Consider the following 23,875-nt stretch of genomic DNA (forward strand, 5'->3'; position numbering starts at 1 on the left):
TATGTTTTAAAAAGAAGGCACCTCAGCCTAATAAACGAGACCTTGATAGGCACCATCTTCTTGGTCTCCCCTCTTCTTTCTCTTCCTCCCATCTCCTTCCAGGTTTGCGGTCCCCCTCGAACCCACGAATAACTGAATCCCGCGGGACAGGATATTTAGGTGTATTGTCAAGCTGCTAATGTGTGCTCTCTCTAGTTTCTTTTTGGAGGCACTCAGAGCTATTAGTTTTCCTCTTAGAAATGCTTTCATTGTGTCCCATAAGTTTGGGTATGTTGTGGCTTCATTTTCATTAAACTCCAAAAAGTCCTTAATTTCTTTCTGTATTCCTTCCTTGACCAAGGTATCATTGAGGAGAGTGTTGTTCAGTTTCCACATGAATGTTGGCTTTCTATTATTTATTTTGTTATTGAAGATCAGTCTTAGTCCATGGTGATCTGATAGGATGCATGGGACGATTTCAATATTTTTGTATATGTTGAGCCTTGTTTTGTGTCCAATTATGTGGTCAATTTTGGAGAAGGTACCATGAGGTGCTGAGAAGAAGGTATATCCTTTTGTTTTAGGATAAAATGTTCTGTAGATATCTGTTAGATCCATTTGTTTCATAACTTCTGTTAGTTTCACTGTGTCCCTGTTTAGTTTCTGCTTCCATGATCTGTCCATTGGTGAAAGTGGTGTGTTGAAGTCCCCCACTATTATTGTGTGAGGTGCAATGTGTGCTTTGAGCTTTACTAAAGTTTCTTTAATGAGTGTGGCTGCTCTTGTATTTGGAGCATAGATATTCAGAATTGAGAGTTCCTCTTGGAAGATTTTACCTTTGATGAGTATGAAGTGCCCCTCTTTGTCTTTTTTGATGACCTTGGGTTGGAAGTCGATTTTATTAGATATTAGAATGGCTATTCCAGCTTGTTTCTTCAGACCATTTGCTTGGAAAATTGTTTTCCAGCCTTTCATTCTGAGGTAGTGTCTATCTTTTTCCCTGAGATGAGTTTCCTGTAAGCAGCAAAATGTTGGGTCCTGTTTGTGTAGTCAGTCTATTAGTCTATGTCTTTTTATTGGGGAGTTGATTCCATTGATATTAAGAGATATTAAGGAAAAGTAATTGTTGCTTACTTTATTTTTGTTGTTAAAGTTGGCATTCTGTTCTTGTGGCTGTCTTATTTTAGGTTTGTTGAGGGATTACTTTCTTGCTTTTTCTAGGACGTGGTTTCCATCCTTGTATTGGTTTTTTTTTTTTTTTTTTCTGTTATTATCCTTTGAAGGGCTGGATTCGTGGAAATAAAATGTGTGAATTTGGTTCTGTGGTGGAATACTTTTGTTTCTCCATCTAAGGTTATTGAAAGTTTGGCTGGGTATAGTATCCTGGGTTGGCATTTGTGTTCTCTTAGTTTCTGTATAACATCTGTCCAAGCTCTTCTTGCTTTCATAGTCTCTGGTGAAAAATCTGGTGTAATTCTGATAGGTTTGCCTTTATATGTTACTTGACCCTTTTCCCTTACTGCTTTTAATATTCTATCTTTATTTGGTGCATTTGTTGTTCTGATTATTATGTGTTGGGAGATATGTCTTTTCTGGTCCAGTCTATTTGGAGTTCTGTAGACTTCTTGAATGTTCATGGGCATCTCTTTCTTTAGGTTTGGGAAGTTTTCTTCTATAATTTTGTTGAAGATATTTGCTGGTCCTTTGAGTTAAAAATCTTCATTCTCATCTACTCCTATTATCTGTATGTTTGGTCTTCTCATTGTGTCCTGTATTTCCTGGATGTTTTGAGTTAGGATCTTTTTGCATTTTGTATTTTCTTTGATTGTTGTGCCAATGTTCTCTATAGAATCTTCTGCACCTGAGATTCTCTCTTCCATCTCTTGTATTCTGTTGCTGATGCTCGTGTCTATGGTTCCAGATTTCTTTCCTAGGGTTTCTATCTCCAGCGTTGCCTCACTTTGGGTTTTCTTTATTGTGTCTACTTCCCTTTTTAGGTCTTGGATGGTTTTATTCAATTTTATCACCCATTTGGTCCTGTTTTCCTGTAATTCTTTAAGGGATTTTTCTGCTTCCTCTTTAAGATCTTCTACCAGTTTAGCAGTGTTCTCCTGTATTTCTTTGAGTGAGTTATTAAGGTCCTTCTTTATGTCCTCTACCATCATCATGAGATATTCTTTTAGATCCAGGTCTAGCTTTTCAGGTGTGTTGGGGTTGCCCTGGACTGGGTGAGGTGGGAGTGCTGGGTTCTGGTGATGGTGAGTGGTCTTGGTTTCTGTTAGTAAGATTCTTACATTTACCTTTCACCATCTGGTAATCTCTGGAGTTAGTTGATTTAGTTGTCTCTGGTTAGAGCTTGTTCCTCAGGTGATTCTGTTAGCCTCTATCAGCAGACCTGGGAGACTAGATCTCTCCTCTGAGTTTCAGTGGTCAGAGCACCCTCTGCAGGCAAGCTCTCCTCTTAGAGGGAAGGTGCACAGACATCTGGCGTTATGACCTCCCTCCTGGCCAAAGACGAAGGCCCAAAACAGGACCTATTCCGCGGCTGAGTTGCTTTGGCCTGCCGCAGAAGCTGTTAGCTTCTGTATTCTACACTCTCTCCTGTGCAGAATACTCTTGGAGGAGTCCTGGAACCAAGATGTCTGCCGCTGATGCTCAGGCCAAGCGCTCCCGGCCAGGGAGGACCCCTATCCTCTGGCCGGGAAAGTGGCCAGATGTCTGGGGACGGAGAAGGGGGCTGCTTTAGAAGCTCTGTGGCTCCCGCCTGTCCCAGAAGCTGTTAGCTTCTGTATTCCACACACTCACCTGTGCAGAATACTTCAGCAGGGTCCCAGAATCAAGATGTCTGCCGCAGATGCTCAGGCAAAGCGCTCCCGGGCCGGGCGGACCCCTATCCTCTGGCCGGGATGTGGCTGGATATCTGGGGCCCGAAAAGTGGGCTGCCTTAGAAGCTCTGTGGCTCCAGACTGTCCCAGAAGCTGTTAGCCTCTGTATTCCACACTCTCACCTGGGCAGAATACACTCGGTGGGGTCCCGGAACCAAGATGTCTGCTGCCGATGCTCAGGCAAAGCACTCCTCTTCTTTATTGTTTCTATTCACCTTTTTAGATCCTGGATGGTTTTGTTCAATTCCTTCACCAGTTTGGTTGTGTTTTCCCATAATTCTTTAAGGGTTTTTTGTGTTTCCTCTTTAAGGGCTTCTGCTTGTTTACCTGTGTTCTCCTGTGTTTCTTTAAGGGAGTTATTTATGTCCTCTATCATCATCATGAGATGGGATTTTAAATCAGAGACTTACTTTCCTATGTGATAGGGTATCCAGGATTTGATATAGTGGAAGATCTGAGTTCTGATGATGCCAAGTAACCTTGTTTTCTGTTGCTTATGTTCTTGCACTTGCCTCTCTACATCTTGTTATCTCTAACGCTACCTGCCCTTACTGCCTCTGACTGGAGCCTGTCCCTCCTGTGATCCTAGTTGTGTCAGAATTCCCCAGTGTTCAGTTGTCTCTGTGATGTTGTGATGCTGGTATCCTGTGATCCTGAGATCCTGGGTGTGTCAGAGCTCCTGTGAGTCAAGCTTTCTCTGGGTGTTGCAGGGGTTTGTGGGGAGCCAGAGCCCTAGGTTTGCTCTGGGCACAGGTGCTAGCTGGAAGGAAGCCATGTCTCTTACTGGGTGGGGTTTGTGTTTCCCTGGTTCCTGTGGGGGTCCCAGTTATGCTGGGTGATGGGAAAGATGTTGTGGCCTTAACTGTGATCCTGAGTGTGTCAGATCTCCTGGGAATTGAGTTTCCTATGTGATCTTATGATACTGGGTGTTTCAGAGCACCTGGGAGTCAGGGTCCCTCTGGGTGTTTTAAGACTGGGTGCAGAGCCAGAACCCCAGGTCTGCTCCAGGTGCAGATTCAGACCAAAAGGAACCCATGCCATGGGCTGGGCCAGGGTTCCTGTGTATCTGGATCCTGAGGGACCCAGTTATTCCCCCGATGTTGAGGCAGATGTTGTGGCCTCTCCTGTGATTCTGAGCATTTCAGAGCACCTTGGAGTTGGGATTCCTCTGGGTGTTGTAGGACTGGGTGTAGAGCTAGTAACCAAGGACTGCTCAGGACACAGGCTCATACCAGAAGGCACCATTTTCTGCTATATGTGTATAGAAGTGAAGAAAACTGAACAGTGGAGCAAGAAGAATGAGCCAGGCATGCAGCAGAAGGAGTGAGAGAGAGAGAGAGAGAGAGAGAGAGAGAGAGAGAGAGAGAGAGAGAGAGGAGAGAGAGAGAGAGAGAGAGAGAGAGAGAGAGAGAGAGAGAGAGAGAGAGTCTGAAACAGCCTGACTAAAATATAAATTATTATTGAAGTTACTATGATTGTAATTAATGCCAGAAAATTTCAGGGAAAGCAAAACACTGGGAGAGAATTTGTAAAGTGGACAACATCAAAATTGTATTTTTTCCCCATATGTTTTCTGAGACAGAGTCTTATATGTAGCTTAGGCTGACCTTGAACTTGCCACAGAGCCAAGGATCATTTTAAATCACTGATCGTCCTGCTTATCTCTCCCAAGTTCTGGGATGAAAGGTATGAGTGGTTCCATATCCAGCTTCAAAATCACATGCTGATGGCTTCTCAGGTTACATCTAACTAATCTAAATCTGGCGAGATGTATCCAGCATTGTTTCTGCTTGTCTAGAGAGTGACAGAGGTACATCTTTGTCACATCTCACCCTTATTCTGTTAGCCTTTATATTTTTGTCTACCTATAACTGGCCTTTTGTTAAGAGTTACAAATTGGCTATTGTCATTTTCATTTATTATCTGTTAGACTCTCATGAAGAGACACGCTACTAAAGGTATAATCTTAAGATACAAAGAGAGCAGGTAAAACAAAGGGCTCACATTCTTTTTAAATGGCTAACTGTACGAACGTTTAAATAGCATTGTGGGATTGTAGATTTAAAACTAGGCAATGGTTGTCAGCACACTGAAATGACAAGCAGTACCAAGGCTAAACAGTGTCCTGACTTTTATTAGTGGGGATCTCTATAAATGGGCCCATGAGTCCCATTGTCACAGCCCTGGAGTTTTGATAGCTTCCTTGCTAATGAGTGTGACAAATTAGCCATCTTGCACATTTCCTGCCTTGGTTAGAATCAACCATTTCTCTAAAGATATGTGTTGCTTTTGAGGAAGAAATGGCATTCAGACAGAAGTCTGAGTCTAGGGATATGGATTGCTGCTTGGTTGACCATTGTTTTTAGGCTTTTCCAGTGAACAGACCTGGGATTTGGAGAGAAACTATATCTATATGGACATGTATATCTTGCATATATATATATATATATATATATATATATATATATATATATATCTGTGAAAATACACACATATGTGAGAAATACAAGCATGAAAAGTGTGATTGTTTATAGAGCTTTTATTAACCTTCCAAATCTGTATTTTCTTTCCTCCACATTGAAATTTCTGATTCTCAAGGACACAGGGAGCAATAGAAATTCAGAATCTTACACTCACTCATTTGTTTTATCTCATATTATATGTAGAGCCTTACCACTGAAGACATTTTAAAATATTTTTGTGCACAGTCATTCCATCTATCCTATTTAAAAATATATTTGCCTTCATCTAAGCCATCAGAAATCCACTTGTGTGTTTTACACCCTCCTTAACTCTTACAGAGTCTCAGTTTTTTCCAGTGTTCCTAAGTGCATCTGGTCATTTTGCCTGGCCCAGCTATGTTCCCTAGGAGATTTCTCAGAAAGGACTAAATTGTTGATCACATTATGTCTGCCTTCTTTAGTACCTGAAGTTCACTTCTGCTGAATATACAATCTTTGGCTCACATTTTCTTTTCTTGAATATCTTGAACATACTCCATTTTCTTCTGGCATAAAATGTTTCTGTCAAAAAGTGTGATAATAATTTAACGTTCTTTTTCTTTTATTCTAGATGCTCAAAGTGTTTTTTTTTTCTTTCTTTCTTTTTCTTAGAGCTCTGCAATTTTATTAAAAAACGTTCTTGGAGTTGATTGTTCTGATCAATGTCCCCAGGGACACAATGTACTTCTTCTTCCCAAAGAACTAGCCACCCTATCATCAGAGAGAAGCTTTCTTTGTTCCTGATAATATTATCTATTTTTTTCTGGTAGTAATATACCCACTTCAACTTTATTCTGACTGACATTAGTATGGCACATCTTCCCACATTCCTTTACTTTTGTAAAAATAAGCCTCTTTTTTATTTTCAAAGAATTTACAGGTTTGCGAGCAGGTTATCATAATCCCTTTGCTTCCTTATTTGCAGTCTTCCCCACTCTGGAATCCCATGTCAGGGTGGTTCATTTATCATGGTTAATGAGGTCACAGTGACATGTATTTATCACCCAAAGTCTGTATTTGGCATAAAGGTTCACTCTTGATTTTCCACTGTGTGAAGTTTAACACCCACTGTCACAGTGTCACCCTGCCCCAGCAGTCTTCTGTGCTCCTTATAGTACTCTCCTCTCAAACTCTCACAGCCCCTGGGATGGCATGTTAATGGAAAGATTATCTTACTTCCCTTAATTGATGGAAAAAGACCTAGCCTGAAAGGGAACAATGTTGTTTCCTGGTTTGGAGTCCTGAACAATAGAGAAAGCTAGCCGAGCAATAAGCCAGCACATTCATTCTTTCTGCTCTTTATTCTGGCCTCAAACTCCTGCAGTCAAGACTTGCTGCACAATGATGGACTGTAACCTGGGAACTAAAATAAACTCTGTCTCCCCTGGGTCACTTTTTAATCACAGCAACAGAATGTGAAAAACCTAGGACAATCCCTGAGCTTTTTACTATCTTTATAACTTTTCCTTTTCTTGAACACCATATAGTTGCCATCATAAAGTATGATAGTGACTTTCACGTAATAATACAGTGATCAGATTCCTCCATGTCTTTTCATGACTCCATGGTTCATTTCTTCTTTACTGAATACTATCCCATGTCAGGATATGCGATAATTTATTTATTTGTTCATCTATTGAAAGATATCTTGTTGGCTACGAGATTGAGGCAGTTATGGACACAGCTGCTATAGGATTTGAGTGCAGAATTTGGTACAAACCAACCTTCTCAACTCTTTGATAGATACCAAGGGGCAGAATTATGGGGTCAGATGGTAGGATGGGAACCCTAGGTTTTGTCCAACCAACCAACATCTCTCAAGAGGCTGTCCCATTTGCACACCAGCAGCCATTCATGAGGTTGCACAGTGCTTCCAATCCTCACCAGAGTTTGCTCTGGTTAGTAGTTGGGTTTTTGTGTTTGTTTGGTTTTGGTTTTTTGACGGTTGTTTTAACTTGTAGTTCCATAATGACACATACTGTTGGGCATTGTTTTGTACGTTTGTCATGTATGTTATCTTCTCTCATGAGGTATCTGTTCCCATCTATTGACCATTTATTTTTTATTTTTTTATTTTTGCTGGAGTAGATGAACACATTTCTTTTTATTTTATTAGGTATTTTCTTTATTTACATTTCAAATGTTATTCCCTTTCCTAGTTTCCCCTCTGATAATACCCTATTCCCTCCCTCTCCCCCTGCTCACCAGCCCACCCACTCCCGATTCCTGGCCCTGGCACCCTACACTGGGGCATAGAATCTTCACAGGACCAAGGGCCTCTGCTCCTACTGATGACCTAGAAGGCCATCCTCTGCTACAATATGCGGCTGGAGCTATGGGTCTCTCCATGTGTACTCTTTGGTTGGTAGTTTACTCCATGGCAGCTCTGGGGGATTTGGTTGGTTGATATTGTTGTTCTTCCAATGGGATTGCAAACCCGTTCAGCTTCTTGGGTACTTTCTCTAGCTCCTCCATTGGAGACCCAGTGATCAATCCAATGGTTGGCTCTGAGCATCCACCTCTGTATTTGTCAGGCACTGGCAGAGCCTCTCATTAGACAGCTATATCAGGCTCCTGTCAGCAAGCTATTATTGGCATTCACAATAGTGTCTGGTTTTGGTGGTTGTTTATGGGATGGATCTCCGGGTGGAGCAGTCTCTGGATGGTCTTTCCTTCAGTCTCTGCTTCAGACTTTGTCTCTGTAACTCCTTCCATAGGTATTTTGTTCCCCCTTCTAAGAAGGATTGAACAATCCACACTTTGGTCTTCCTTCTTCTTGAGTTTCATGTGTTTTGCAAATTGTATCTTGGGTACTCTGAGCTTTTGGGCTAATATCCACTTATCAGTGAGTGCATATCATATGTGTTCTTTTGTGATTGGGTTACCTCACTTAGGATGATATCCTCCAGATCCATCCATTTGCCTAAGAATTTCATGAATTCATTGTTTTTAATAGCTGTGTAGTACTCCATTGGTTAAATGTACCACATTTTCTGTATCTGTTCCTCTGTTGAGATGTTGAGGGACATCTGGATTCTTTCCAGTTTCTGGCCCTTGTAAATAAGGCTGCTATGAACATAGTGGATATTGAACATTTATAATTGGACTGTTTATTTTCCTAATGTCAATTCTCCAAGCTCTTTTTGTATTTTGGATAACTGTTCTTGATCAGATATGTCTTTTGCAAATATTTTCCTTATAGTTTGTGATTTCTGGTATCTTTGCATATCTGGTCATAACAGGCATTATTTCCAACCTTCTGTGAGCAGTAGATGCAACTCACCACAGTCCTTTCAGGGAATCTTTTCTATAGCCTCCAAGTGGTGATATTTGGGGGCAGGATTTCTCCGGCTGTCATCCCCATCACCAGGGGCTCTCAGTTCCACCATGGGCTCTGACAATCAAACTCAGGTAGTGCTATCACCCATTGGGCCATGAAGCAAGTCATGTGTTTGTTTTCAAAGTGAGCAAATTAAGCTCATTTGAGAAAAGCGATAAGGCTGCAACCTGGGAGCCTGAAAAGGGAGCAAGGTGCACTGGGATCCTGTTACAGTGTTTCCACCTATCCCTCAGGTATTAGACATTTTGAGGAGATTTCTTCTTGGCATAACCCTAGACTGACCAAAGTTGACTTCTGTTCCAAGGAAGTGGAGAAAAACTCTGGGTATTTAAGGCAGCCTTTGGTGTAGCTGCTGAGCGTAAAGGAGGAGCATTAGGAGTGAGGAAATGGAGGAGAGACTTGCATCACTGCCTTCTACTGAGTAAATGCCTGTTCCTTTGTCCATTAATAGAGTCCATATAACCAGCAGAAGGTTGCTCCTGCTGTGCTCAAGCCTATAAGTACAGATCTCAAGCCTGTTCAGGAACTTTCAATCTTTTGTTATTGGTTTCAGATTCTTTAAAACAAAACTCGTCCATCTCCACACTCTCACACACATCTAGAACTTGGTTCTAACATTCTTAGCATCTCAAAACTTTCAACAGACTTTTATGCATCTAATTTTACTCATAAAATGTAATTCCATTGATGCAATAGAACTTAAATTTCACTGCCCTGAACACCTCTATAGAAGACGAAAAACAAAAACAAACAAACAAACAAACAAAAAACCAACATCACAAGATCCCAGAGTGCCTGATCCCCTTCTGAGGCTCCTGTATTTCAGCCATCTTGCCTTACCCAACAAAGTTTATCTTGCTTACTTTAAAAACAAATCCAGCCGGGCGTGGTGGCACACACCTTTAATCCCAGCACTCGGGAGGCAGAGGCAGGTGATTTCTGAGTTCGAGGCCAGCCTGGTCTACAGAGTGAGTTCCAGGACAGCCAGGGCTATACAGAGAAACCCTGTCTCTAAAACCAAAAAAAAAAAAAAAAAACAAAAACAAAAACAAAAAACCAAATCCAAAGGTGGCTTGCTAGCTCAGTGGATAAATACACTTGCTATACATGCCTGACTTAATCTGAATTGGATCACCAGAATTCATTATATATATATATATATATATATATATATATATATATATATATATTAGCAAAAAACATATAAAATGATCCCCAACATTATGTGTCATTAGGGGACTGTAAATTAAAACAATCATCAAAATAAATAAATAAAATCACTAGCTCCATCAAATGAAGGTGAGGATTCAAAGCATTTTGAAACATTTATGCATATAATCTGTATGTATGTTTGTAAGAATGATAAATTATCTGTATGACACAATTATACATGCAGGTCACTTGCTAGGAGCTTTACAAGGCATGGGTAATAAGATACCCAACCTGTGGCTCTTCTTCCTCCTTCCTGTCGAGCAGGGCTTTCCTGACAGCCTGGCTTTGGGAGGATGCTTGGATGCTTCTTGTCTGTAGAAGTCCCACTTCTCTTGATCCAGAGATTTAAGAAGCCAAGAAAGGAAGTGGGATTTCCAGATGAGATTTGTGTCATTGGAAAGCATGTCAAAATTTGGGTAAACTTTATTTCCAGATGGAAACATTGCCCTCCTGCGAACTTGCCAGATGATGGTTTGCAAAACAATCGTACTCTTCAGGGACCTGGGACAGTGTCCAAATGGGGTTTTTATGGTTCTAGAGTTCTACATGATCCAGTCTCTTTTCAAAATCACACTCAAATAAAATACATTTATCAACTAAAAGTAGTTTTTGAAGCATGCAAGTCCCTATTTGCATTTCTTAAAGATAGGGTCCAACTTATAGTCCTAGGCAACCCAGGAGACAATCAGGTCTTGACTCCACTCCAGTTCTGCTCTACAAAAGCTACCCCATAGCACATGTCTGTCCCTCAGACATTTCTAAAGATTCCATGACATCCTTGGAAGACTGGAGAAAGCCACGGTTATAGCAGGAACACAGATGCTTGGTATAGAAACCTTGACACCCATTTAGGGAAATGCAGACTAGTCAGTAGATGTTTTCCAAGTGTGTTGGCGTGAAGAGTGACTTAAACCTAGGGACAACTTGATGAGACATTACCCAGTGGCAAGAACTGCACAAAATAGGTAGGTAGGCCCAGGAGAATATGTGGAGGTCAGAGAAGAGTAAGCTGGTCATCAGCAACAATGGCAAAAGAGAAAGTAGTAAATGTCCCAAATCTAGGAAAAAGTATGGTGACCCAAGGAGCAGCTCAAGTTCACGGGCAGTATTGGCAAATCCAGGCAAATGTTCTATCCTAATAAGGTAAGGCCTTGGCTGCAGATACCCAACGAAGGGGGATTATATAAGACACAGTATTACAAGTACAGCCTACATTGACTCTAAAACAAGACTTATCACAGAGAGAACACAAAGCTTAGTGTTAGAAAGAACAGAGACCAGAGGGGGACAATAGAAAACTGAATGAGACAGAACCCACAGAATCCCAAGATATAAAGTATAAGTGCCCTTTGTGCTTAGGAGGCAACCATGCTCGGAAGCCATTAGAGCCTGGGCCACGGACGTATTGTTAGGATGTATTAGATGTATTAGAATGTATTAGAAACTCCTCCATTGCTGGTAGGATTGCAAGCTGGAACAACCACTCTGGAAGTCAGTCTGGCGGTTCCTCAGAAAATTGGACATAGTACTACCGGAGGATCCCACAATACCTCTCCTGGGCATATATCCAGATGTTCCAACTGGTAAGAAAGACACATGCTCCACTATGTTCATAGTAGCCTTATTTATAATAGCCAGAAGCTGAAAACAAACAAAATGTCCCTCAACAGAGGAATGGATACAGAAAATGTGGTACAGTTACACAATGGAGTACTACTCAGCTATTAAAAAGAATGAATTTATGAAATTCCTAGGCAAATGGATGGACCTGGAGGGCATCATCCTGAGTGAGGTAACCCAGTCACAAAAGAGCTCACATGATATACACTCACTAATAAGTGGATATTAGCCCAGAAACTTAGAATATCCAAGATACAATTTGCAAAACACATGAAACTCAAGAAGAAGGAAGAACAAAGTGTGGATACTTTGCTCCTTCTTAGAATGGGGAACAAAATACCCATGGAAGGAGTTGCAGAGACTAAGTTTGGAGTTGAGATGGAAAGAAAGACCATCCAGATACTGCCCCACCCGGGGTTCCATCCCATATACAACCATCAAACCAAGACACTATTACATATGCCAGAAAGATTTTGCTGACCCTGACATAGCTTTCTCTTGTGAGGCTATGCCAATGCCTGGCAAATACAGAAGTGGATGCTCACAGTCATCTATTGGATGGAACACAGGGCCCCTAATGAAGGAGCTAGAGAAAGTACCCAAGGAGCTAAAGGGGTCTGCAACCCTATAGGTGAAACAACAATATGAACTAACCAGTACCTCCCAGAGCTGTGTCTCTAGTTGCAGAGGAAAGCCTACTCTGCCATCAATGGGAGGAGAGGCCCTTGGTCTTGGGAAGATCATACACTCCAGTACAGGGGAACACCAGGGCCAGGAAGCAGTAGTGGGTGAGTTGGGGAGCAGGGCAAAGGGAGGGTATAGGGGGCTTTGGGGATAACATTAGAAATGTAAATGAAGAAAATATCTAATAAAAGAAAAAAGAAATAAAAGAAACCGCTAATGATGTGGGGCAAGCGGCACAACTCATCTCAGTTGAGTGTTCTTCTCCCTGATGGGGGCTGGTGACTTCTACTCCCTGACGCATGGAATGGCAGGATAGTTTCAAGCCACTTGAGGCTCTATGGTGTGATTATTTACAGGACAGCTTTACATGTATCTAATTGAATGAGGTGTGATGAAGCAGAGAACAATTCCTGGGGCAGCCAGAGCCCAGAACTAGAATGATGAGGAATGATTCTTCAGCTGCTGGGAATATTTCTAGGAAGCAATGTATGGAAAACATCACAGGGTACAAACACAGCTGGACTTGGGGAAGCATCATGCCCTTTGCTTTATTCAGGCTCAGTTTAAATAGTTAACTGCCTGTGAGCAACCTGCTGTGGCTCACTGACAGCTCGTACTCACTGTTCAAGTTGGTTACAGGCTGTGAAGACAGCATAGAAAAGAGTTTACCCAAGAATGTGAGGACCTTGGCCCAGCTCTGTGTCCCACATTAAAAGCGAAGTGAGAGGCAAAGCACTTGTAATACCAGTGCTACAAGGTGAGGATGGTAGGCTTTCAGATCTCAATGGATAACTAATCTAGACTACTTGGTAAATTCCAGGCTAATAAGAGATCCTGTTTTGGAAAAGAGAGAGAGAGAGAGAGAGAGAGAGAGAGAGAGAGAGAGAGAGAGAGAGAGAGAGAGAGAGAAAGAAGGAAAGAAAGAAGAAGAAGAAAGAGAAGAAGAAGAAGAAGAAGAAGAAGAAGAAGAAGAAGAAGAAGAAGAAGAAGAAGAAGAAGAAGAAGAAGAAGAAGAAGAAGAAAAGAGAAGAAGAAGAAGAAGAAGAAGAAGAAGAAGAAGAAGAAGAAGAAGAAGAAGAAGAAGAAGAAGAAGAAGAAGAAGAAGAAGGAAGGAAGGAGGAGGAGGAGGAGGAGGAGGAGGAGGAGGAGAAGGAGAAGAAGGGGGAGGGGGAGGAGGAGGAGAAGGAGAAGGAGGAGGAGGAGGAGGAAAAGGAGGAGGAGGACTGGCTACACACACAGACACACAGTCACACACAGACGTGCACATGCAAGCATACACACAGACACACACATGGACACAGACATTCACACACTCACATACACACACTCACACACACAGAGACACACAAACACACAGAGACACACACAAACACACACATTTGACTGGAATCTTTTTACTCACCAGGGTAAGCTTATGTTCACTGTATATGGAGAAACACTTTAGGTCAACAGGGAGTAGGACTGTCATGTGTTTGTTCCTCTTGCCTTCCACTATTTTCATCATGTCATCTGCCCATTCTGGTTGGGTCTGGGAGTGAAGCCTGGGTGCAGATAATGGTTAGGGAAGTGTAAGACTGAGTGTATACACCAGTGAACAAGATCAGCCAATTGATCTGTTTGTAAGTCAGTCTTCTGGCATGTGGGAGTCCTGTCTATAAAAGCTGCCCTCAACACTAGTCTGGTCTACCATGCCTTGTACTTTAGGACAAAGAGGCTAAGCATAGTGTTAGCTTCAGATCAAGTTCCACATTGAGCCAAGGTCAGATCAAAGCCACACAGAGGCTCCCCTAGACCCACTACCCAGTTCCTGGTAATGGTGCCCAGCACGGAAGCCCATGGTTGAGATCTGGGGAGAGGGAATGTTCATTATCTTTTATCCTTCCTACTGGTACTGCAGGAGCAGCTCCACTGAGTGGGAGCTTCTGTTCCCACCATTTACCAGCTGCTGTAAAAGAATTAAAAGTGTCATTTGAGACTGTGATCATTTAATGATGAGGCTGTGAATTAGGGCAGAATGGCAGAATTGCTGCCTCATTTTCAAGTTTAGATTACTGGAGCTGAGTTTATCTGGTGTGGCTAAGCAATGGGCCATGTACTGCAGCTCTGGGAAGAGACACATGGGACTCTCCAGAAGAAGGAAGAAGAAAAAGTATCACACTTGAGAGGGGAGACTGCACCAGAGGAGAGGCAGCAGAAAGTCTGACACTCCAATTAAATGGGACTGCAGCATCTGATGTCCCAAGTCACCAAGAGAAAAGAGCTCTAAATAAAACACTTTCAGACAACTGAAAGCAAACACTTTTCCCCAAAAATGGAAACTTCTAAAAACATACTCGTTGTTTCATGACGTAATGGAGCTATGTCCCAAGAAGGCATGTGCAGCTATTTGCCCTGGTGCTAACTGACCCCTAACTAATGTGCTTTTCTATTTGGGGTCTCTCTCCTCTCCTCTCCTCTCCTCTCCTCTCCTCTCCTCTCCTCTCCTCTCCTCTCCTCTCCTCTCCTCTCCTCTCCTCTCCTCTCCTCTCCTCTCCTCTCCTCTCCTCTCCTCTCCTCTTCTCTTCTCTTCTCTCCTCTCTCTCTCTCTCTGTCTCTGCCAGATACCACTTCTCAGTGTGTCATGCCCAACTCTACTTACCTTACCTGTTTGACCTCAGCAGGAACTGAAGCTAACTGGGGGAAACCAGAAAAATCAGCCCATGAGAACATTAAATCTGTGTCTTTGTGGATTCCAGGAAAACAGAGGTTCTTTTAGATTTTTTTTTGTATTTATTTTCTATGTATTTATCTGTCATCACTGCCACCCTTCTCTCCAAAGTATATACAGAAACACATACACACATATACATACCACACACATCATAGACACACGTGCATACCAGAAACACATACACACATATACACACCACACACATTATACACACACATATACACCACACACATTATACACATACACTATACACATACATACAACACACACACACAGTAATTTAAGACCAAAGCCTCAATTCATAACTTTTTCATCTCAATTGCTACCATGACTACAAGGACTTCCCAGGGGGAAGGAGTATATGGGAGCAAGGCAAAAGTCCAGCCGAGAATTGACACCTTCTATTTCAGTATCAGGCTTTGTGTGCCCAAGTTGTTGCGAATGCCTGGCCAGAAGGCCTTGAGCCCACTTGCAAGGCCTCCAGGAGTGGACAATGATAGTGGAGTGATTTCTCAGGTACAGCTGAGTAGCTGATGGCTGGAACTGGCAAGGGTGTGGGTGTGCTGAGGCCACATAGCCATGAGAACAACTATTCCTCAACTTGCCCTGTCTCCTGTTCTGCATCTCAGAGTAAACTGGGGGTGGACCTGGGAGAGTGAGGCTGGCACCTCTGAACTCTTGCCAAAACTGAACAGATCATAAAGAGAGAGAGACACACTATATGCCTATATTCCCAGGATTTTGGTATCACTGCAGTTTTCTGGCTCCAGGTTCAATAAGAGACACTGTCTCAAGAGAAAACAGTGAAGAGTGATGTTGTAGAACACCCAATGTCCTCTTCCAGCCTCTGGGCATGTACAAGTGAGCACAGCCTTGAATATAACACACACACACACACACACACACACACACACACACACACACACGTACAGTGGCTCAGCCACTGTAGACCAACTCACTCTCTATTAGACTCTGCACTTTTTGTCTTCCATCACATAGAGTGCATCCTGCTGTCTCTGGAACATTATGATGATCTCAGCCTGGTCCCTGTTCTTGAAACCTGTGCCTCATGCTGCAGAAACCAGATTATCTAAGCTACGTGCTGAATGAAACGCTATCAGTGCCCCCCATTCCTCAGTAGGAATTCGGAGCCCTCTGTGGCCCATGCCTCTGACTGTGTCTCACATCATTCCCAGATTCAGCCACATCAGGATACACACAGCGTGTGTAGCATCCACTTCTATCCTTGCTTCCATTGCCTGTTCATGTTGCTTCTATTTCTGGATTCTCTTTGCCACTATTCCATGGTCTCCATAGCCACTCCCTCACTCACTCCCTTCACATGCTCCCTGCTGTCCCTCCACACAGCTCAGGAATGATTCCTTGTTGTTACTGCTACAAAGACTAAGTAGGTGAGCTTCCCACTGGGTTCCTGTAGAACCTGCTAAGTCTGCGTGTCTCTGCAAGTGCCACATTATACTCAAAATACCCATGATGCATCTTTATGTGATTTCAAGAGAGTGGAGACTTTTTTTTTTCACTTAGATCACAGTCTCATTGCACTAATCAGTGTTTCCTGGACAGATCTGAAACAAAAAGAACATACAGATTTTAAGAATAGATATTCCCTCGGGAATGACTCACTCAAATGCAAATTCAGGGGTCTCTCTAGAGGCCTGTGTCCTTGTTTGTGTTTCTTCTGCTTTTGCTAGTTGATACATTTCAAACAGTTCATTGTTAAAAAATTCATTGAGCATTCATTATGCGCCATTGTAAACAAGTATACCAATAGATGAAAAAAACAAAACAAAACAAAACAAAACAAAACAAAAAACAAAAACCCACAGCCCTAGCCCTCAAGGGGAATTTTAACCTCCGTATTTTTCTGAAGATTAAAAATACCATCATTTAATACAGATTAGGTCTAATAGGAGGCACATGAAAAAGTTTTTTTTTCTTATCTGAAAATGTTTCATTATCAGCCTGCCTTAGGTTCCCCAGCCACAGGCACCCTGGGCTTTGTTTAGTTACTTTGGCCTGCCAGAAAGTCCTGGGAGAAATGATACAGTGATGGAATGGCACAGAGGAGGGGCTAAGACAATAGAGGAGAGGCAGGATTTTCTGTTTCTTCTCTCTCTCCTTTGGACTGGAGAAACTGTAATAACATACTTGAGAAGTTTCTAGAACAAGTTTTCAAACTGGATGTTATAGTACACCTGTGGTTCGAGGAGAATGGCAAGTTGGAGGCCAGTCTAGACAGCATAGTGAGATCTGGTCCTAAACCAACGAAGAAACAAAACAAGCTTGCTTCCACATCAGAGCTTGTGTGGCTCCATGTGAGTGGGTCACAGATAGGGGTGCTCTGCCCTTTAAGGGACACTTGGCGGTATGTGGAGGCATTTTGGGCTCTGACAACTTGGCAAGGAGGGGCATACATATCTACCATATCCACTAGAGGATGGAGGCCACAGAAATACTAAACATTCTACAGCTGACAGAGCAGCACATAGGTGACGGGGAGTCCACCCAGCCCTAGTGCGGGCAATGGAATGCTGTGAAGCTCTGCCCCACGGTCCACATTAGCATGGACTCCAGCCACACCTCCAGCTGTCATAATGCTTCTTGACTGTTGCAAGCTTGACCCTGGGTGCTTCTGACTCATCCGTCAGGATGAAGCCGCTCCTATGACGGAGACGGGAACAATGCTTTTAAGAGGATTTTAATGCTATAATTAGTTTTAAAACACTCCGCCCTCCTCTCCCATCCCTGTTCCCAGCTTCCTTTAAAAAAATGAAATGACATAAACAAGAACAGTTTCCAAAGTTCCTGTTATTTTTATCGTTGGTTTCCCCCTTAACCTTTACTCTTGATGAAATAAAACACGCTACAGTGGAGAAAGAGCATCATCAGCGGGTGCTGCTGAGGACAGGGTGAGCTCCGATGCTCAGCCGAACCTGCTTCCTGCACCTGTGCACGGCCAACCCTTCAGACACCCAGAGCACCAAGGCTCTCCTCACTACCTGCTTATCTGGGTTATTTATTTATTTATTCATACCCAGCAGAGTATGTTTGAAGTGAGCCTTTCTTATTCACTATTATTCTTTTCTTTCTGGGTAAAGATTGTTTCTTCTGTATATAACAACCCCAAGACTCCCAATTATACTTTTTCATAAAGAAATGAAAATGTCACCTTTTTCTTGAGATCTTTATTCTACATAACCCCACTAAATATTAGAGTAAAAATTTAAAAACTTCCAGGAAAAGAAAATCTCCTTCAAGGTAAATGAATATGCAAGCTGGAATCTGCAGAGGGCTTTATTGTGTTCTGTAAAACTAGAGATAAGCCATGTACAATTGAACCTCCTTAGTTGTCCATTCAGACACCCCTACAGTCTGCAGCAGGTCTGGAAGAATGGTGTTAGCTGTTGTTTGCAATCGCCACCATGACCACTGGGCTGGACAAACAAAAACAAAGCAGCCACCTTCATCATGCTGTTGGATGGTTTGTGTCTTATCATTGGAAAGCAGATGCAAGTGGTAGCAGCCTGCTTCTGTCTCACCTCTGGTTTCCTGTTAATCGTGTCTTCTGTATCTGAAACTTTTTCCTACTTGTTTACCTAGAAGAACTACCAGGTTCTTCTGTTCAAACACACCCTGCCTCAAACACACCCTGCCTCAAACACACCTAAATTGGCTCTACCAACTCAACAGGTGCTATTGTGTACTTTCTCATATTCACCTGAGAATTGGGGGGACAACTTCTGCACACATCTGCAACTTTGTTTTACAAGTGTCTGAGCACAGGGACTCATCACCTCCACAGGAGGACTGAAAGGGCCAAGAGACCAATGCTTGAAAAGTAACCCTTAACTTGCAATGGGCAGGAGCCTGTTGGTACCCCAAAGGGTTGTCTCTACCTATGTCCCAGAGGTTTCAGAACAAGACTGGGCCACAGTCACACCCATAGGACACATCCACTTTTTCATAACGCAAGAGTGGCTTTTCTTTCTCTGGCCCACTCTCTCAACATGCTTTCTTGGATCACTTCACACATACACATTCTTATTGCAGGGCCTACTTCTGAGGGAAGAGTGTCCTGAGTAAGTCTCGCCACCTCCCACTTGACTTCTCCTATACAGGCTTCTGTCTCAGAATGGTTCTTTGCAAGGCAGCCACTGTCTGTTATTTTTATTTATCCCGAGTGTCCAAAACACAAAGGCTCGTCTGGAATTGCTTAGGGAAGTGAACTAAGGGGAAGAGAAGCTTAAGGGGTTACCTGCAGAAGACCTCCAGGGATGAACTAGTGGGTATGGGAATGAGGGAAGAGACCTATTTAGAGAAATTCAGTTGTAAAGAAACATCAAATTAATTAGAGAGAATCTAAGACATCCCAGCATCAGCAGAAACTATAAAATGTCCCAGCATACGATGTTATCCAAGAAGACAAAATGGTATGCCAGTTGAGTGAAAGGCGAGACAGTATCTGTGCTGGTGTTTGAGTGACCAGAAGAGGAGTCCAGCAGGATGGAACAGAGATCAAGGTGGAAGGCTGACTTGGCTGTCTTAAGAACAAAGTTCCTTGGGAAGGTTGAGACTAGTGTGTTTAACGACTTTAAGTGAGTTTTTCAGCTACTTGAAAATGATTTGTATTCATTAATCAGTGCTGACATGGTAGACAGGAAAGATGCCCACTTGACTAGAACTGGAATCATCAAGGACAACACTTTGGAGGGAATTTCCATGGAGACTGTATTGAAAAAGGAAGATTCATTCTAAATATGAGTAGTGCCATGCCATGGTCTGGGGCCAGGCAGGGTTGAAGCAAAAGGAGGGCCTGAACTAAGCACTGCATTAATTTCTCCCTACTTCATAATCATGGGTTCAATGTGATAAGCCATGTCAAGCTCCTGGCGTGTGACTTCCCACAGTGATGGACCATATCTTCAGTCGGTGAGCCCTTCCTTCCATAGCTGCCCTTCTTGGGTATTTTGTTCCAACAATGAGAAAACAAAACAAAACAAAAACCTGATACAAATAGCCACTTGCTCTTTGGTGAGCATGTACAAGGCTGGGGGAACAGGAGGGAGACTGCTTCGAGGAGCATGCTTCAGTGTCTAGGTCTGGAGGTGGGGTGGGGTGGGGTGGGGTGGAGGGGAGATTAGGCAGCCTTTCAGCAGAGCCTGGGTGCTTTGTGAGTATTGTATAGTTTCACCACTGTGCTATATGATCCCTATTCTTTTCCTTTGTTCCCTTTATTTTCTTTCATTTGTGATAGCCTAATCTGAATAAGCATTTTGACTGATGGGAACAGACAGGCAAGACAGAGTATTTAACTCAACTGATGTTTGTTGGCAGTCTAAGTGGCAAGCCCTGTGCTGGGGCCTAAGCACAACATGAATAAAAATAATCCCCACCCTCCACGAACTTTCAACTTTGCAGTATGTATTTTCAGTCCTACCAAATATATTCTATATTTCTGCACATTCCTAGGAAAGCATAGAGAAAGACTGTGTTAGTTCTAGAGTGAAGACAGGGTAGAGTCCGCTCCAAGGAAAGCTGAGGTGTGGCCATCACCTGGAGGGAAACAGAAATTCCATGAGGCAGCCTAGCAGATGTCCACTCATCTGCTCACATCCTTCACTAGACGTTACTGAATTCCTATTACGTGTCAGGCATTGAGAGGATGACAGTGGCAAGACAAGGACTCTGCTGTCAGGGAGTGCAGGAATGCGAGTTGCCCCTTCCCTGTCTTCTCTCTGAATTTATAGCAAAGGCTAAGAGATGGTGAGCCAGCGAGTGGCTATCTAGATGCCTGCCTCATAGCATTTCTGCTTTGCTTCAAATGGTGGCCACCACTTTAGCTCTCCTTTAAAGAAGACAGAACTAACTGCCTTACTCAGTTATTGAGGTTACAGAGCCTCATAATCTGTCATCTGCAGATTTAAACTGATGGCTGGAGAACCAGAGGCACTAAAGAAATGATTTTGTTCCAGCTCAAGTAGTCAGGCAGAAAGTCTGCTTCCAGTCTATTCTAATCAGATTCTCAGGAAATCAGGTATGCTCTGCCCCCAAGATTATGGAGGGGGCATGCTTTTTCTTTACTCAGTCTGCTAATTCAAACCCTAACATCTTCCAGATGCACTATTGTAGATACACCCTGAAAGACGGTGGTCCACTCTGAGCATCCTCAAGTCCAGTCAAGTTACACATAAAATTAACCACCACATATAGCAAGTATTATACTTGGTGTTAATCTAGGTTAAATATTTTATATATGCACACACATATACGTACACAATGCTGGTCCATGCACATTAATCAATAGATAACATTTATTATTGTTGGTTCTATTATTTTTGTATCAATACTGAGATAATCTATTGAGATAATAATCTTGGGTCCTAACAACCAAGAGCCAGAGACGGATATTGAATCAGTAATGTTATGGTGAAGATAAACTTTGGTGAGAAAAGTTTCAGAAAGAGAAGAGAATCTCTTTTCAATGAGCCAGGATGACTGAAGGTAAGGAAGCCAGTCAACTTGCTTGGAAATATGAGCAGATTCAGAAAAATGAGTATATGATGAGAATTATTTTATAGGCTCCAAACTCCTGCATATAATGAGTATACTAACAACTTTTTTAAAATATTGCTTAATTTCCCACATAAATATATTGTGTTTTGGTATATTATAAATATCAAATCTATTCCAGCTCACTTGCCCCATCATTCCCCCCAACCCCAACTTCATATGCTCTTTTTAAAACCCACTGAATTCATTTAGTGTGGCCAGCATGTGCATAGGAATAGGGCTAGCCACTGGAAGCTGGGCAATCTATGTATGCATCTGAAGTAAACTGACTTTCTTCCCCCTAGCACGCAACAGTTGCTCTTCAGTCAGGAGTGGGACTCACAACCATCATGCCCATGCTGGGACTTTGGCTTGCTTACTGCCACAGCTGCTGTGAGTTCCTGTGTGAGTCCCTGTTGTGATCAGAAAACAACTTCACAATAGTCCTCCACGACTTCCGACTCTTAACAGTCTTTTCCCTTTTCCATGATGCTCTCTGAGCCGTGGATGAAGGAGACAAGATATTAGGGGGAGGGGATGTCCTACTTAGGGCTCAGCTTTCTGCATACTTGTTCTCTCTGCACCTGGACCAGCTGTAAGTCTCTGTATTAATGGCCATCTACTGCACACACACACACACACACACACACACACACACACACAAAGGTTCTCTTATTAAGGTTAGGAATTGCATTGATCTATGAATATAAGGATAAGTATTTAAAAAGAACTTTAATATTATGTCAAATTCAGCTGAATACTGGTATTAAGTTCTCCCCTAGAGCACATGCCCCACCCATGAGGGGCTCTTGGCCCAGTTAACAGCACCAGGAGTGAGCTCCATCTTGTAGAAACAGATTTTATTGTCTGTAGAAATGTTTGAAAAGGTTGGTTCTTTCTAACTAGCCATAGTCCTTTGTTACATAGACATTTCAAAGCCCCCCCCCCTTTGGTTAATCAAACATCAATTGCTTTATTTTCTACCTTTACCTGAGCACACAGATGCATGCTCACCCTAAAAAAAAACAATTAAGCATGAAACCTGAAATGTTTGGTCTCAGTGGCTCTGCTTGGGGGCCCTATGGCCTTAGGAATAGCTACTATGCCAGAGAATCCCAGTCCCTCCTACTTGATGCAAGGTCTGTACCCCAGGGTCTAGGTCATTCCCAGCCAGAGGCTTTATAAAGTAGTGAGCCAGAGAAAGCACTCTCCTTTTCTGGGCACAGAGTATGTGAGCTTCTTTTCCACTGAGTCAGAACAACTGGAGTTTTACAAGACAATTCTCAAGGTTATAATGGGTTAAATGATGGATAATCCCCACAGGACCAACGGGCCAGTGAGTTTACCACCAAGATGGTGTCTTCAACTCCATGAACTCCCTGGTGGCCAACAAAGCAAACAGCAGTACTATGTAGCCCTGTGAAGTTATTTTTCATTTTCATTCTCTCTGGTTATTCATAATTACCCAAAAAGTGCATTAAAGAACAAATGGTGGCCATCAGGCTGTTTACTCTAACAAAGGCTGGTATTCGTAACAACCTTGCTCACCAATACTACGATATTTTGAGAGATGGTTCTAAACTGGCTCCAGGAAAGGTTTTTCTTTTCTTTTCCAAAACACTGGGGCTCATCATTTAGATACAAGAGCAGAAATTGCTTCTGTCATCCAGTGAAAAAGAAACAATGATCTCGAAAGCATGGTTTACTTCCACTGTGTTGAGGTTGAAGAACTTGGTGTTATCTAAATCTATTCAGGTATACATTGAATAAATGAGACGACATTTGAAACTACATCACAGTTTTGAACGCTCCACTTGTCCATACAGTTTCAATGTTCTCAATACTAAACAATAACTTGATAGTGAAATCATGTGCAGATAAGCACTCTTGTTTTTCTTGCATTTTACTTACATCTTGGTCGATCGAGTTTTTGAGCCATGAAGAGAAGATAATCTGCAGATAAAGAAGCTGAGAGCACTGAGCCAGTGTGCAAGAGCCAAGCCTGTGCCCTCCCCTCCCTCCTGCCTGCTTCAACCAGATCCAAGGGCACACAGGAGCCTACTGACCACATCCATGGTTTTCTGTGTGCCTAAGCTATATTTGAATAGTTGTCCCTGGGGAGATTTCCTTACATTTTATTTCCTCTGTGACTTATGAGTGGACTTCTCAGGGTGACTTAGAGGTTTCAAGGAAATTTAAGCCTGTAATTTAGTTAAGATATTGAGTATGTCAAATAAATCAGAACTAGCAATAAAAGTTAGATGAAAAATGTAGGATGCTGTTGGTTAGTGAGTAGGAATTGAGTGTTAGGCTTTATTGTGGGGATTCTGTTCAAACGTAATCCAGTTAATGGTACCGTGTTCTGTGTCCAAGG

Source organism: Mus caroli, unplaced genomic scaffold (genome assembly GCF_978045245.1).
Source record: "Mus caroli unplaced genomic scaffold, Mus_caroli_1 scaffold_16, whole genome shotgun sequence".
In the NCBI taxonomy this organism is placed as follows: domain Eukaryota; kingdom Metazoa; phylum Chordata; class Mammalia; order Rodentia; family Muridae; genus Mus; species Mus caroli.